Source organism: Prionailurus bengalensis, chromosome E2, assembly GCF_016509475.1.
Source record: "Prionailurus bengalensis isolate Pbe53 chromosome E2, Fcat_Pben_1.1_paternal_pri, whole genome shotgun sequence".
NCBI classification, from domain to species: Eukaryota; Metazoa; Chordata; class Mammalia; order Carnivora; family Felidae; genus Prionailurus; species Prionailurus bengalensis.
Genome location: NC_057352.1, coordinates 14,839,390 through 14,857,439, shown reverse-complemented (window position 1 = coordinate 14,857,439; position 18,050 = coordinate 14,839,390). Strand labels below are relative to the sequence as shown.

The window sequence follows — 18,050 nt, the reverse complement described above, 5'->3', positions numbered from 1 at the left end:
ATGCAGGCCGCACCCAAGGTGGTGCAGAAACAGGAAGGAAAGGAGGAGGCAGAAGAGGTGAGCTGCTGCCAGACAGCTGGAGGTGGGCAAAAGCCCCGAAGACAGAGAGAGAGGCTCCTGGCTCTGAAGCTCATCAGTTTGGACAGATGAGCAGACGCTTGTTTTTTTCTCACCAATAAGTAGAAATGGGCAGTCCATGTAGAGCCAGAGAAGACTGGGAATTTCCCTGAAACAAAAGGAGTTTTGACAGCTGCTCCATCCTGAGGTTGACTAACCAGAGACAATTGATTACAATTATCATAGCCATTAATCTGGGTCTGATAAGTTCTATAGCCTGTGTTTACTCCAATAACCTGGGTTAATTAGGAGAAGCCCTATTTATATAATCATCAACCAAAATGTTGGGAGGGGGGTTATTAGCCTGGTTAGTGGCCAAACACAGTCTGTAAGAGGTCCTTAGGTCAAGATCCTGATTTAGTGCCACGGAGACCTGGAAACAGGGTACCTCAGTCCATTTGCCCCATTTCCTGCAGAAGAGATCTGATAGATCCTACTGAATCTTAATGTCCCATTAATGGGCCATTTTCCCTTGTCTCCTAAGGAGTACTGACATCATGCAATGTTACAGAAGACCACTCTTTTTTTTCCCCCTGACATTTTGCAGCCTGAATTGTTTCCAGTGGGTCAAAAGGCATCCCAATTCAGAGTCCTTGGGAACTGAAGAAGATCCCACGCTCCTAGAAAAGTAGAGAGGGTCCATTACCAAGAAAATCACCCTCCCCACCCCCTGCCAACGACTCCCAGGTGGCATCCCACACAGGATATGTCAGAGGTTCTCCTAGTGTCAAAGCCACCAAGAGATGGCCCTTGAGTGAAATCACTGTAATCACTGCCCTGCCAGCATCCACCCCCCCAACCCCACTGCTTCCCCATCATCCTGGGCTACAAATAGGTGCTGGTGATGCCAGTGGACTTCATGCCGGTGCCATGAAGGCTGTGAAGAACATGCCATTTTTAACCCATGGAAAACACTAGGAAACTTTTACAAGGGGAAATTACTCAATGTTGTAATTTAAGTAGTTAATAGGGGACATTGATGGAAAACAGTAAAGATAGAAATCCATCCTGATCTAAACGACATTCCAGCACATGTAGTTTTTACAGCCTACTTCCCTAGGAAAAAATGGTCCCTGGTTAGATTTTAATTCAATCAGATACTGGTTTCAGCTGCCTTGGGGCCAGAAGCAGCTAGACCAGAGATGTGGAGCAGATCACATTAGACCAATAAGGAGGAAACGTCACATGGGAGTCTTAAGATTGGCAGCTGTCCTGGTGACCTAAGTGGCTGTCCTGTGCCCAAGAAAGACAACTTTGTATAAGGACAGGAAGAAAGAGAGGGCATCAAGTTTCTGGGTCTTATTTAACATTCTTCTCAGGGTGCTAACTTCCAGCCAAAAGGCAGGCTTTCTCCTCCTCATAGAGCAGCTGCAGGCTAGAGGATTGCAGCCTGAGCAACCGACAAGAAAGTGTTCCAATAAGACCATACTCCTCAAAAAGCCTCTGAAATGAAAGTAAAGAAAGAGAAGAGGAATTACTTGCCAAGTTTGCACCGAGGCTCAGAGTCCAGATGAGAAGACTCAGGCCGCATGTTCAGGCACCAAAATGATGTGGTTTGCTGTTTTGGGGTTCAAAGCCGACGGCCAAGAAAGAATTCTTGAGATGTTTTTGGTGCAAAAAGGTGGTTTTATTAAAGCACAGGGACAGGACCCGTGGGCAGAAAGAGCTGCACTGAGGTTGTGAGGAACGATGGATTATATACTTCTAAGTTGGGGGTGGGAATGGATAAAGGAAGTTTCCAAGAGGATTTTCTTTTCTAATTTTTAAATCTTTATTTATTTTTAAGAGAAAAGAGAGAGAGAGAGAGAGAGAGAGCATGAGTGGGAGAGGAGCAGAGAGAGAGGGAGACACAGAATCCAAAGCAGGTTCCACGCTCTGAGCTGTCAGCACAGAGCCGGATGCAGGGCTCGAACTCATTAACTGTGAGATCATGACCTGAGCTGAAGTGGATGCTTAACTGACTGAGCCACCCAGGCACCCCTTAAGAGTATTTTCATATATTAAAGAAACCTACAGGATCCTGGAGGCCTGGCTGATGTCAAGGTAAGGTTGCTTTTTGCCTCTAGCAGCACATTAACATTAAGGCAGTTAGTTGTGAACTCCTTGAGCATTGCCATACTCCACCGGTCTTTTGTCAATGGGCTGCAAGTTGTAAGGAAATTTAATTTTATGTATATTTCTTTTGCTTTTTTTCCCCACATCAAAATGTATCCATCTTTTCTTTCGCTGTTTCTACACTTTGCACAATTTTGCCCACTTTAAGGTTATAAAGGAATTCATCAGGTTTTGTTTTAGTTCTAGGATAGTGTCACTTAAATTTTTTTTAACGTTTTATTTATTTTTGAGAGACAGACAGAGCCTGAATGGGGGAAGGTCAGAGAGAGAGGGAGACACAGAATCCAAAGCAGGCTCCAGGTTCTGAGCTGTCAGCACAGAGCCTGATGCAGGGCTTGAACTACTGAACCAGGAGATCATAACCTGAGCCAAAGTCAGACACTTGACTGACTGGGCCACCCGGGTGCCCCTCACTTTTAACAATTTAGATCTCTTGGCCCTTTTCAAATTTATCCCTGTGCATGTTGTGAGGAACAGATCTAATCTGAACTTTTTCCGTATAGTTACCCACTTACTCTGGTACCACTTATTTAAAACATCCTTCTTGGGGCACCTGGGTGGCTCAGTCGGTTAAGCGTCCGACTTCGGCTCAGGTCACGATCTCGCGGTCCGCGAGTTCGAGCCCCGCGTCGGGCTCTGGGCTGATGGCTCAGAGCCTGGAGCCTGTTTCCGATTCTGTGTCTCCCTCTCTCTCTGCCCCTCCCCCGTTCATGCTCTGTCTCTCTCTGTCCCAAAAATAAATAAACGTTGAAAAAAAATTAAAAAAAAATAAATAAAACATCCTTCTTTTCTCCAGTGGTTTGAGACGCAACCTTCACCATATGCTAAATTTCTATATACATTTGGTTCTCTTCCTGAATTTTCTATCCTGTTCCTTTGGCCTATCCATGAGCCAATACTGATGAGGTTTTGGGGTGATGGTGGTGTTCAGAACTGATGGCCAAGAAAGAACTTTTGAAGACATCTTTGGTGCAAAAAGGTGATTTTATTAAAGCACGGGGACAGGACCTGTGAGCAGGAAGGAAGAGCTGCACTGCGGTGGTGAAGAGTGGCTGGTTATATACTACGGGGCTGGGGGAGATAAAGGAGGAAGTTTCTTAAAAAAGGGATTTTCCATATGCTAAGGACTCAGAGCTTACTGGAGGCCTAGCTATTGTCAAGCTAAGGTATTTTTCCCTCTAGCAAAGCATTACCATTAAGACTGTAGGGAGTTCCTGGAGATTAGGCTACTGATAATATTGTCCTCTTCTTGGAATATTACTAAGATGTTTGTGAACTGCTGGAGACTCTTATCAGTTTAACCATTTGTTTTCTGTCCTGTCTTTTATCCTTGGGCAGCCAGGAGTGCCTGAGGAGTGTCACACATATCCCACCTGGGGAAGATGTGTGTGTGCTGGCTTGTGCTTGGCCCTCAGCTTGCCTTATAGTCCCTCATTAACACCACAGTGTTATAATTACAGGAGTTTTATAATATGTTTTAATATCTGGTACAGCCGGTGGTGCTCTCTTACCATGGTCTTCTTAGAGTTTTCCTGGATGTTCTTATTTGCTTATTCTTTCAAATAAGTTTTATAACCAACCTTTTTCTAATTCTAGATCAAATGATGGCATTTGGGGGGAAGGTTGCACTACATGTATAAATCAACTTTGAAAGAATTGATATCTTTATTACAGGAGACTTCTGTCCAAAAACATTGTCCTTCCATCTGTTCATGTTTACTTTTGTGTCTTTCAGGAGTATTTATAGTTTTCCTCATAAATTTTACACTTTTCTTGTTAAGCTAATGCCTAGATATTTTATTATTATTACTAGTTGTTCTTATGATTAGGGTTTGCCTTTCTGTTCTTTCTTCTAACTGGATACTATTGAAGACTGCTGATTTCTATGTATTAATTTTAATGTCATGCTACTTAACTAAGTTCTATTTGTAGTTGCTTTTCCATTGATTCTTTTATAATCATGTTATCATCAAATAGAGGTTTTTTTCTAATTCTTCTTTTTTTTTTTTTAGAGAGAGAGTGTGTGTGTGAGTGGTGGAGAGGGGCAAAAAGGAGAGAGAGAGAATCTCAAGCAGGCTCCATGCTCCATGCAGAGTCCGACACAGGGCTTGATCCCACGACCCTGGGATCATGACCTGAGCTGAAATCAAGAGTCAGCACAGAGCCTGACATGGGGCTCAAACTCACGAACCGTAAGATCATGATCCGAACTGAAACCAAGAGTCGGACACTCAACCGACTGAGCCACCCAGGTGCCCCTGTTCGTTTCCAATTCTTATGTCTCTAACTGGTGTTAGAGCTCATGGCTCCAACATAAAGTTCAAGAGACTGAAGATGAAGGGCACCCCCATCAGAATACTATTCCTCTCAGTACACTGCTGATTTCAACTTCTTTCCACCTCCTTCCCCATGCTAGCTTCCACCCCACCACTGCTCTGAGTCGATGCCAGCCAAAGCTGCCAATAACCTCCTTGTAATTAAGTCCTGAGGACATTTACTGCTTTCAGAGAATAAGCACCTCTTTTTAAAATTTTCTCCGTTGGCTTTTCTGGTAGCACATACTTATGTACACACACACACACACACACACACACACGCACACCCCGACCTGATCTCCCACCAACCCCTCCGACTGCAACTTTCAAGCTCCTTATCTTCTGTCACCTCTCATTCTCAAGCCTCTTCTTACATTCTACAATCTTCCTAAGCCTTCTCAAACTCTTTCCTGGCTTCAGAAACCACTGACTTCTGCTGACTCCTGCCCCATGATCATTCTAAATGACTTTCTGCTTTTGTTTTATTTCTTATTGTAAACAAGACATCCCTTCCCATCCATGCACATGCACAGTAAGTTACAAAAATTCATTTATCATCACATAGTCGTTGAGATAGAAGGATTGAGTCTGCTGGTGCTAGGTCACATAAACAACAGTGATAAGGAACATGAAATGGTAACTCTTGATAACTCACATACAAGTTCAGAAGAAAACCGTGACTCTATACCAAGTGAGGGACGCTGAAAATCTTAAGAGCAGACACAACTCTCCTGTGGTTTCCAGATGGTGTGTGTCACTGCCTACTTGATACTGACTGAACGTCTCAAAGTCACCTCAGACTCAGTAGATCCGGAACCTCATGGTCTCCCCCCACCTACACTGTCATTCTCTTGTTTTGAATGATTAGCACCAGTTCTACAAGTCAGAGAATAGTTTTCCCAAGAGTACTTGCTTTTTTAAATTAATACACAATAAAATTGACATGTATGGATTTATGTTACCACTACCACAGGATACAGGATAGTTCCATCATCCAAAATCCTCCCTTGTGCCATCCCCTTCAGTCACACCTTCCCTCTCCCCCTAACCCCTGGCAACCACTACTCTGTTCTATGTTCCTGTAGTTTTGCCTTTTTCAAGAATGTCTCTTTACTTTAAAGATTTTATTATATTTAAAAATGTTTATTTATTTTTAGAGAGAGTGTGAGCAGGGGAGGGGCAGAGGGCAGAGAGAGGGGGGAGAGAGAATCCCAATCAGGCTCTGCACTGTCAGCACAGAGCCTGAAGCAGGACTTGATCTCACAAACCAGGAGATCATTACCTGAGTTGAAATCAAGAGTCGGACACTTAACTGACTGAGCCACCGAGATGCCCCAGAATCCAATTCCTTTCTGTTAAGCTGGAGATTAAAAAGATTTGCAAAAACTCAAAACAATATCACTCTTTTCAAAAGATGTGTGTGTGTGTGTGTGTGTGTGTGTGTGTGTGTGTGTGTGTTTGTGCTTATGGTTGTCATTAAGATTGATTAAGCCTACTATATGTAATCCCTCATGGATTACAACTAAAATCTCTGGCCAGAATACATAAAGTAACTACCCAAGGACACTGAAAAGTAATTGAGAATAGGCAGACTGCAGAGGGAAGTCAAAGTTTGAAAAACAACTGACATAGTGGTAAGGTTTCTATAGGTTTTTTTCCCTCCTGTACCTCCCTACTTTAACCAGAGCATGATCCAAATCCCAGATCTGGGCAGCAGATGCAGACAGAAAAATTCTGAGAAATGCTCTCTTTCTGGTCAGACGACTGGGAAGGGTGACCTATAAACAGAAAGTATGTGGGGGCAAAGTGGAGAGCTAATGGAAAAATTAAAAGAAAACAAATTCAAATCCAAAAGAAGGCAGAATGGAGGAAGGAGAGAACAAACAAAACAATAAAATGATAGACCTAAATCCAATGTATCAATATTACATTACATGTAAATAATCAAAGTATATACATGTATAATTAAATTTAGACTATATGCCATCTACAAGAAACTCACTTTATTTTTTATTTTTTTTATATATGAAATTTATTGTCAAATTGGTTTCCATACAACACCCAGTGCTCATCCCAAAAGGTGCCCTCCTCAATACCCATCACCCACCCTCTCCTCCCTCCCACCCCCCATCAACCCTCAGTTTGTTCTCAGTTTTTAACAGTCTCTTATGCTTTGGCTGTCTCCCACTCTAACCTTTTTTTTTTTTTTCCTTCCCCTTCCCCATGGGTTCCTGTTAAGTTTCTCAGGATCCACATAAGAGTGAAACCATATGGTATCTGTCTTTCTCTGTATGGCTTATTTCACTTAGCATCACACTCTCCAGTTCCATCCACGTTGCTATAAAAGGCCATATTTCATTTTTTCTCATTGCCACGTAGTACTCCATTGTGTATATAAACCACAATTTCTTTATCCATTCATCAGTTGATGGACATTTAGGCTCTTTCCATAATTTGGCTATTGTTGAGAGTGCTGCTATGAACATTGGGGTACAAGTGCCCCTATGCATCAGTACTCCTGTATCCCTTGGATAAATTCCTAGTAGTGCTATTGCTGGGTCATAGGGTAGGTCTATTTTTAATTTTCTGAGGAACCTCCACACTGCTTTCCAGAGCGCCTGCACCAGTTTGCATTCCCACCAACAGTGCAAGAGGGTTCCCATTTCTCCACATCCTCTCCAGCATCTATAGTCTCCTGATTTGTTCATTTTGGCCACTGTGACTGGCGTGAGGTGATATCTGAGTGTGGTTTTGATTTGTATTTCCCTGATAAGGAGCGACGCTGAACATCTTTTCATGTGCCTGTTGGCCATCCGGATGTCTTCTTTAGAGAAGTGTCTATTCATGTTTTCTGCCCATTTCTTCACTGGGTTATTTGTTTTTCGGGTGTGGAGTTTGGTGAGCTCTTTATAGATTTTGGATACTAGCCCTTTGTCCGCTATGTCATTTGCGAATATCTTTTCCCATTCCGTTGGTTGCCTTTTAGTTTTGTTGGTTGTTTCCTTTGCTGTGCAGAAGCTTTTTATCTTCATAAGGTCCCAGTAATTCACTTTTGCTTTTAATTCCCTTGCCTTTGGGGACGTGTCGAGTAAGAGATTGCTACGGCTGAGGTCAGAGAGGTCTTTTCCTGCTTTCTCCTCTAAGGTTTTGATGGCTTCCTGTCTCACATTCAGGTCCTTTATCCATTTTGAGTTTATTTTTGTGAATGGTGTGAGAAAGTGGTCTAGTTTCAACCTTCTGCATGTTGCTGTCCAGTTCTCCCAGCACCATTTGTTAAAGAGGCTGTCTTTTTTCCATTGTATGTTCTTTCCTGCTTTGTCAAAGATGAGTTGGCCATACGTTTGTGGGTCTAGTTCTGGGGTTTCTATTCTATTCCATTGGTCTATGTGTCTGTTTTTGTGCCAAAGAAACTCACTTTAAATAAAAAGATGCGGACAGGTTAAAAGTAAAAGGATGGAAAAAGATATACCACTCAAATACTAATCAAAATAAAGCAAGAGTCGCCCTATTCATATCAGAAAAAAAGTATACTTCACAACAAGAAAAATTACCAGGGTCATTATATAATGATACAAAAATAAATTCACCAAGAAAGTTTAACAACTCTAAATGTGCTTGCACCTAACAACAGAGCTTCAAAATACATCAAGCAAAAACAGAACTGAAAGAAGTAGACAAATCTATGTTTATAGTTGGCAACTTCAACACCCATCTCTCAGTAATCAATAGTAAAAATAGATAAGAAATCAGCAAAAATAGAAAAGATACAAACAATACTATCAACTAAGCTGACCTAATTGATATTTCCAAAACACTGCACCCAACAATAACAGAAAACACATTCTTTTCAAGTGCACATAGTGGGCGCCTGGGTGGCTTAGATGATTAAGTGTCCGACTTTGGCTCAGGTCATGATCTTTTTTTTTTTTTTTTTTAAATTTTTTTTTTCAACTTTTTTAATTTATTTTTGGGACAGAGAGAGACAGAGCATGAACAGGGGAGGGGCAGAGAGAGAAGGAGACACAGAATCGGAAGCAGGCTCCAGGCTCTGAGCTGTCAGCACAGAGCCCGACGTGGGGCTTGAACCCACGAACTGTGAGATCATGACCTGGCTGAAGTCGGACGCCCAACCGACTGCGCCACCCAGGCGCAGGCTCAGGTCATGATCTTGTGGTCTGTGAGTTTGAGCTCCGTGTCAGGCTTTGCCTGAGCCTGCTTTGGATTCTGTGTCTCCCTTTCTCTCTGCCTCTCTCCCTCTCATGTTCTGTCTCTGTCTCTGTCCCTTTCTCAAAAATAAAATAAGTATCAAGTGCACATAGAACATTTACTAGGATAGACCATATCCTGGGACACCTGGGTGGCTCAGTCAGTTAAGCATCTGGCTTTTGATTTTGGCTTAGGTCATAATCTCATGGTTCAAGAGATCGAGCCCCAAGATCAAGCCTTACATCAGGCTCTGCACTGACAGCACAGTGTCTGCTTGGGATTCTCTCTCTCCCTCTCTGTCTGCCCCTTCCCTGCTCCCACACTCTCTCAAAATAAGTAAATACATTTTTAAAAAGATACATTTTATCCTGTGTTAGAAAATGAACACCTTAACAAATTTTTAAAAATTGAAATCATACAAAATATGCATATACAAGTTATGTCCTCTGGCCACAATGGAATTAAAGTCGAAATCAATAATAGAAAGATAGCTGGAATATTCCCAAATATTTGGAAATTAATCACACACTTCTAAATAATCCGTGAGTCAAAGAAGTAGTGTTAAGAGGAAATAGAAAATAAAAAATATTTTTTAATGTTAATTTATTTTTGAGAGAGAGACAGAGAACAAGCAGGGGAGGGGCAAAGAAAGAGACACCCACACAGAATCCAAAGCAGGGTCCAATCTCTGAGCTGTCAGCACAGAGCCTGATGCAGAGTTCGAATTCATGAATGGCAAAATCATGACCTGAGCTGAAGTCAGATGCTCAACCAACTGAGCCACCCAGGCACCCCGGAAAAAAAACTTTTAATTGAATCTAAAAATATCAAAATTTGTGGGAACAATTCAAGCAGTTTTGAGAGATAAATTTATTGCAGTAAACACATACATTACAAAAGAAGCTCTCAAATCTAACAGTCTATCTTAAGATCCTAGAAAAAGAAGAGCAAATGAAACCCAGAGCACTGAAGGAAAAAATAGCAAAGAGCAGAAATCAATAAAATTGAAAAAATTGGAAAAATCAATAAAATTGAAAAAAATCAATGAAACTAAAAGCGATCTCTGATAGATCAATAGAGTTGATAAACTTATAACCAGACTGACCAAGAGAAAAAGAGAGTAAACAAAATCACCTATGTTGTGAATGAAAGAGGACTATCACTACAGAACCAACATGAATTAAAAGGTAATTAGGTAATACTACAAAAGATTCAATGCCCATATTTGACAACTTCCATGAAATGTATCAATTCCTCGAAATATACCAACTACCCAAATTCACCAAAGATGAAAAAGATAACCTGAGAGGTTCTATAACTATTAAAGAAATTGAATTTATAGCTAAATATCTGCCAAAAAAAAAAATCTCCAGGCCAATGGTTTTACTGGAGAATTCCATAAAATATTCACACATTTATTCCATCAAATAAAATAACATGAATTCTGAAAAATCTCATCCAGCAAATAGAAGAGGAAGGAACACATTCCAACTAATTTTGAGACTAATATTACCTTGATACCAGAGACCAGATAAAGACATTACAAGAAAACTATAAATCAATATTCCCTAGAACACAGACACAAAAATCCTTAACAAAATATTAGTAAATTAAATCCATCAATACATAAAAATTATAGGATATAAAAAGGCCAACTGGAGTTTATTCTGGGAATACAAGTTTCATTCAACATTCAAAAAGCAATCAATGAAATTCATCATATTAACAAACTAAAGAATAAACTCTGTGTGGTCATCTCAATAGGTAAAGAAAAAACATTCAACAAAATTGACTTTTAAGTCAGTAAACAAGGAATAGAAAGAAACTTCCTTAACCTGTCAAAGGGCATTTAGAAAGATAGATGATGTTAAAAGTTTGAATAGTTTCTATTTAAAATTGGGAGCAAGAGAAGAATGTTTGCTTTCAACACCCCTATTCAATATTGTACTGAGTCCGGGCTATTGCAAGCTGTCAAGAAAAGAAATAAAAGGCATACAGATTGAAAAGGGAAAAATAGGGGCTCCAGGTTGGCTTAGCTAATTAAGCATCTGACTCTTTATTTTGGCTCAGGTCATGATCTCATGGTTTGTGGGTTCGAGCCCCACATCGGGCTCTGCACTGACAGTATGGAGCCTGCTTGGGGTTCTCTGTTTCTCTCTCTCTGCCCTTCCTGCATATTCTCTCTCTCCATCCCTCTCTCTCTCTCTCTCTCTCTCTCTCTCAAAAATAAATAAAAATTTTAAAAAAGATAATAAAAATATGAACTATATAGGGATAAATCTGAAGAAAGGGGTGCAATATCTGTACACTACAAACTTAAAAAAACATTCTGGAAGACATTAAGGAATACCTAAATAAATGGAGAAATATACGGGGTTCGTAGATTGGAAAATTTAGTACAGAGATGTCAATTTCCTCCAGATGAGTCTGTGGATCCAAGATATTGTCACATATAATTTTTATAAAAATCAAAAAGCTGACTCCAAAATTCTTATAGAAATGCTAAGTACCTAGAATAGTCAAAATAACTTTGAAAAAGAAGGATAAAGTTGGAAGACTTCTACTACCAAATTTCAAGATTTGTAAACCTACAGTAATTAAGACGATGTAGTATTGGTGTCAAGATAGAAAAATAGATCAGGAGAACAGTCTACAAGTAGATCCACACCTGCACAGTCAACTGAATTTTGACAAAGTTGCGAGACAATTCAGTGGGAAAAGATCATATTTTCAACAAATGGTGCCAGAACAACAGAGTATCCATAGGCAAAAAGAGGAACTTTGAGCACTGCTTTGTACCACATACCAAAAAACCAAAACCAAAACCAAAACCAAAACAAAACAAAACACACACACACACACACACAACCCCACAACCTCAAAATGAATTATAGATCTAAATGTAAAACATGATATTACAAAACTTTTCGAAGAAAATCTTTGTGAATTTCCATTAGGCAAGGATTCTTTTAGATAACAACATTGACAAATGATCCATTTTTTAAAAATTGATAAAACTGGACTTAAAATCAAGAATTGCTGCTCTTCAGACATTATTAAGAGGATGAAAAGGGAAGCCGCACACTGGGAAGGTATTTGTAAATAACATCTCTGATAAAGGACTTGTGTAAGTCTTATGGACTGAATATGTTCCCCCCACCACCAAAATTTGTAGTTGATGCCCTAACTCTCAATGTTACTGTATCTTGAGATAGGTCCTGTGAGGAGGTGATAAAGGTTTAATGAGGCCCTAAGCATGGAGTCCTAATCCTATAGAGATGGTACCCTTATTAGAAGAGGAAGACATTCCACAGCTCTCTTCCTGCATTATGTGAGGCCACAGTAAAAAGGCAGCCATCTGGGTACCTGGGTGGCTCAGGTGATTGAGGGCCCAACTCTTGATTTTGGCTCACGTCATGATCCCAGGGTCATGGGATTAAGCCCCATATTGGGCTCTGTGCTTAGCATGGAGCCTGCTTAAGATATTCTCTCTCTCTCTCTCTCTCTCTCTCTCGGCACTTGGGTGGCTCAGTCAGTTAGGCGTCTGACTCCTGACTTTGTTATGGAGGTCATGATCTCGTGGTTCATGAGTTCAAGCCCTGTGTTGGGCTCTGTGCTGACTACTCAGAGCCTGCTTGGGATTCTCTTTCTCCCCCTCTGCCCCTACCCTGGTTGCATTCTCTCTCTCAAAATACATAAATATATATATATATATATATATATATATATATATATATATATTTTTATATATATATAAATTTATTCATTTATTCATTTTTTTAAAATTTTTTTTCAACGTTTATTTTATTTTTGGGACAGAGAGAGACAGAGCATGAACGGGGTAGGGGCAGAGAGAGAGGGAGACACAGAATCGGAAACAGGCTCCAGGCTCTGAGCCGTCAGTCCAGAGCCCGACGCGGGGCTCGAACTCACGGACCGCGAGATCGTGACCTGGCTGAAGTCGGACGCTTAACCGACTGTGCCACCCAGGTGCCCCTAAACATTTATTCATTTTTGAGAGACAGAGACAGAGCGTGAATGAGGAAGGGGCAGAGAGGGAGACACAGAATCCAAAGCAGGCTCCAGGCTCCCAGCTGTCAGCACAGAACCCAACGTGGGGCTCAAACCCACGGACCACAAGACCATGACCTGAGCCAAAGTTGGACGTGTAACCAACTAAGCCACCCAGGTGTCCCTAAATACATTTTTTAAAAAAAGATTCTTTCTCTCTCTCCCTCTGCTCCTCTCCCCAACTCATGTGCGCTCTCTCTCTCCCTCTCAAAAAAAGGCAGCCATATATAAGATCTATAAGCTAGCAATAGAGCCCTCACCAAGACCCAAAACAGCTAGCACGTTGATCTTGAACTTCCCAGCCTCCAGAACTGTGAGAAATAAATTGCTTCTGTTTGAGCTACTCAGTCCATGATTTTGCCCAACCCAAGTCAGACACCAAAATAAATAAAGAACTGTCGAAACTCCATTAACAAGAAAAAGCAACACAATTAAAAATGGGCACAATATTTAAACAGACACCCCACCCGAGGGAATAAACGGATAGTAAATAAGCACATGAAAAAAGGCTCAGTACTATTAGTCATTAGGTAAATTCAGGTGAAAATCACATCTACTAGAATGTCTAAAATTGAGGAGCACCTGGGTGGCTCAGTCAGTTGAGCATGAGACTCGTGATTTCAGCTCAGGTCATTATCTCACGGTTGTGAGACAGAGCCCTAAATCAGGCTCTGCACTAGGTGTGGAACCAGCTTAAGAGTCTCGCTTTCCCTTTCCTTCTGCCTCTCTCCTGCTCACCCTCTCTTTCTCAGAATAAAAACAAACCAATTTTAATAAAATGTCTAAAATTGAAAGACTGATTTGAAAGTCGGGGGGGGGCGCCTGGGTGGCTCAGTCGGTTGAGTGTCCAACTTCAGCTCAGGTCACGATCTCACGGTCCGTGAGTTTGAGCCCCGCGTCAGGCTCTGGGCTGTTGGCTCAGAGCCTGGAGCCTGCTTCCGATTCTGTGTCTCCCTCTCTCTCTGCCCCTCCCCCGTTCATGCTCTGTCTCTCTCTGTCTCAAAAATAAATAAACGTTAAAAAAAAATTAAAAAAAAAAAAAAAGAAAGTCAGGGAGTATTTGGCGAGGATGTGGAACAATTAGAATTCTCATGCTGCTGATGGGAATGTACTATGGTACCACCACGCCGGGAGGCAGTGTGGCGGCTTTTTAAAAGGTTAAACTTACACCTACCATAGGACCCGGCCATTCCACTCCTAGGTATTTATCCAAGAGAAATAAAAGCACGTATCCAACTTGTACATGAATGTTCATAGCAACTATACTTGCCATCGCCGAAGACTATTAATCAGTAGAGTGCCCTCGGCAATGCAAGAGAACGAGCTGTGATACACACAATACCATGCATAAATCTGAGAATACTTAGGCAGAATGAAAGAGTATATACTGTAAGATCCCATTTACATAAAATTCTAAAAACTGCAAATGAATTAGAGTTTCCCGGGATAGAGGCACGGAGAGCCTGAAGGAAGAGTACAAAAGGACCCAAAATGATGTTGGAGGGCAACACACGGTTTCATTATCTTGATTCTAATGATGGTTTCTTGTGTGCATACATATACTGAAACTCACCAAATTGTATACTTTAAATATGTGCAATTTATTATATATTAATTATCCCTGTTTTTAGAAAGATACTATTTTATGTTTAATGTTTATTTTTGAGAGAGAGAGAGAGAGAGAGCAAGCAGGGATGGAGCAGAGAGAGAGGGAGACACAGAATCCGAAGCAGGCTCCAGGCTCTGAGCTGTCAGCACAGAGCCCGACGTGGGGCTTGAACCCACGAACTGTGAGATCATGACCTGAGCCAAAGTTGGACACCCAAATGGCTGAGCCACTGAGATGCCCCTAGGAAGATACTATTTTAAATAGCTTGAAAAAAATGATATAGGTAAGGGCATACCTGGTTTTATTGCATCCTCTTTATTATGCTTCACAAATACTGTGTTTTTTACAAATTGAAGGTTTTGGACGACCCTGCACTGAACAAATCCATTATTGGCACCATTTTTCCAAAGCATTTGCTCACTTTGTGTTTCTGTGTCACATTTTGGTAAAGCTTGCAATATTTAAAATGTTTTCACTATCATATCTGTTTCGGTGGTCTCGGATCAGGTCCTTTGATGTTACTATTATAATTGTTTGGGGTCACCGTGAACCCTGCCCACATAAGACAGAGACCTTAATTGATAGATGTGTATGGTCTGACTGCTCCACTGACCGGCTGATCCCCTGTCTGTCTCCTCTCCCCAGGCCTCCCTATTCCCTGACACAATATTGAAATTAAGCCAATTAATAACCCTACAGTGGCTTCTAAGAGTTCAAGTGAAAGGGAGAATCTCATGTCTCTCCCTTTAAATCAAAAGCTAGAAATAGTCAAGCTCAGTGAGGAAGGCATGTCAAAAGCCAACATAGGGAGAAAACTCAGCTTCTTGTGCCAAAGAATTAGCCAAGTTGTAATTGCAGAGGAAAAAGTCCTTGAGAAAAATGAAAAGTGCTACTCCAGTGAACATATGAATAGTAAGAAAGCAAAACAGCCTTGTTGCTGATATGGAGAAAGTTTTAGTGGTCTGGAGAGAAGATCAAACCAGCTACAGAATTCCCTTAGGCCAAAGTCCAATCCAGAGCAAGGCCCTAACTCTCTTCAGTTTGATGAAGGTTGAGAGAGGGCAGGAAGCACAGGAGAAGAGTTTGAACCTAGCAGAGATTGGTTCATGAGGTTTAAGGAAAGGACCCATCTCCATAGTATAAAAACGCAAGGTGAATCTGCAAGTGCTGTTATAAAACCTGTGGTAAGTTATCCAGATCTAGTTAAAATAATCACCATGAAGGTGGCCGTCAAACAAATTTTCAATGTCGACGAAACAGCCTTATATTGGAAGAAGATGCCTTCCGAGACTTTCACGGGTAGAGAGGAAAACTCAATGCCTGACTTCAAAGGACAGGCTGACTCTCTTGTTAGGAGTAATGCAGCTGGTGACTTTAAGTTGAAGCTAGTGCTCACTGACCATTCTGAAAATGCTTTGGCCTTTAAGAATTATGCTAAACTAGTCTGCCTGTAAAAAAGCCTGAATGACAGCACATCTGTTTACAACATGGTTTACTGAATATTATAATTCTTTAAATGTTTATTTATTTTTGGGGCACCTGGGTGGCGCAGTCGGTTAGGCGTCCGACTTCAGCCAGGTCACGATCTCGCGGTCCGTGAGTTCGAGCCCCGCGTCAGGCTCTGGGCTGATGGCTCGGAGCCTGGAGCCTGTTTCTGATTCTGTGTCTCCCTCTCTCTCTGCCCCTCCCCCGTTCATGCTCTGTCTCTCTCTGTCCCAAAAATAAATTAAAAACGTTGAAAAAAAATGTTTATTTATTTTTGAGAGAGAGAGACAGAGGGACACAGAGAGATTGAGGGAGACATAGAATCTGAAAAAGGCTCCAAGCTCCGAGCTGTCAGCACAGAGCCTGATGTGGGGCTCGAACTTACGAACCGTGAGATCATGACCTGGGCTGAAGTCGGACGCTTAACCGACTGAACCACCCAGGCACCGCAGTTTACTGAATATCTTAAGCCCACTGTTGAGACCTACTGCTCAGAAAAAAAGATTCCTTTCAGAATATTACTGCTCACTGACAGTGCACCTGGTCACCCAATATCTCTGATGGAGATGGACAAGGAGATTCATGCTGTTTTCACGCCTGCTGACACAACGTCCATTCTGCAGCCCACAGATCGAGGAGTCATTCCAACTCTCAAGTCTTAATACTTCAGAAATGCATTTCATAAGGTGACATCTGCCATCCATAATGATGCCTCTGACGGATCTGAGTAAAGCAAACTGGAAACTTTCTGGAAAGGATTCACCATGCTAGATGCCATCAACAACATTTGTGATTCCTGGGAAGAAGCCAAAATATTTAAATAAACAGGAGTTTGAAGACATTGATTCCAACCCTCATGGATGAATTTGAGAGATCCAAGACTTCGGTGGAGGAAGTCACTGTGGATGTGGTGGAAACAGCAAGAGAACTCGGATTAGAAGGGGAGCCTGGCGATGGGACTGAATTGCTGCAATCTCCTGATGAAACTTTAATGGATGAGCAGCGACTTCTTATGATGAAGAAAGGAAGAGGTTTCTCGGGATGGAGTCTACTCCAGGTGAAGATGCTGTGAAGATTTTTGAAATGAAAACAAAGGATTTAGAATGTTACATAGACTTGGTTGATAAAGCAGTAACAGGCTTTGAGAAGAATCTTATTTATTTATTTATTTATTTATTTATTTATTTATTTATTTTTATTTTTAAAATTTACATCCAAGTTAGCATATAGTGCAACAACGATTTCAGGAGTAGATTCTTTAGTGCCCCTTACCCATTTAGCCCATCCCCCCTCCCACAACCCCTCCAGGAACCCTCTGTTTGTTCTCCATATTTAAGAGTCTCTTATGTTTTGTTCCCCTCCCTGTTTTTGTATTATTTTTGCTTGCCTTCCCTTGTGTTCATCTGTTCTGTGTCTTAAAGTCCTCATATGAGTGACATCATATGATATTTGTCTTTCTCTGACTAATTTCACTTAGCATAATACCCTCCAGTTCCATCCACGTAGCTACAAATGGCAAGATTTAATTCTTTTTTTTTTTTTAATTTTTTTTTTCAACGTTTATTTATTTTTGGGACAGAGAGAGACAGAGCATGAACGGGGAAGGGGCAGAGAGAGAGGGAGACACAGAATTGGAAACAGGCTCCAGGCTCTGAGCCATCAGCCCAGAGCCTGACGCGGGGCTCGAACTCACGGACTGCGAGATCGTGACCTGGCTGAATCGGACGCTTAACCGACTGCGCCACCCAGGCGCCCCAAGATTTAATTCTTTTTTATTGCCGTGTAATACTCCATTGTATATATACCACATCTTTTTTTTAATTTAATTTTTTTTAGTGTTTATTTATTTTTGAGATAGAGAGAGACAGAGCATGAGCAGGGAAGGGGCAAAGACAGAGACACACACAGAATCCGAAGCAGGCTCCAGGCTCTGAGCTGTCAGCACAGAGCCTGATGAGGGGCTTGAACTCACGAACCTGTGAGATCAAGACCTGAGCTGAAGTCGGACACTTAACCGACTGAGCCACTCAGATACCCTTACCACATCTTTATCCATTCATCCATCAATGGACATTTGGGCTCTTTCCATACTTTGGCTATTGTCGATAGTGCTGCTATAAACATTGGGGTGC

General features: G+C 41.4%; 1 pseudogene; it reads left to right on the top strand.

Annotated features, from left to right (window-relative positions):
* Positions 1 to 17,076, top strand: LOC122494288 (annotated as a pseudogene).
* The last annotated feature ends 974 nt before the right edge of the window (positions 17,077 to 18,050 follow it).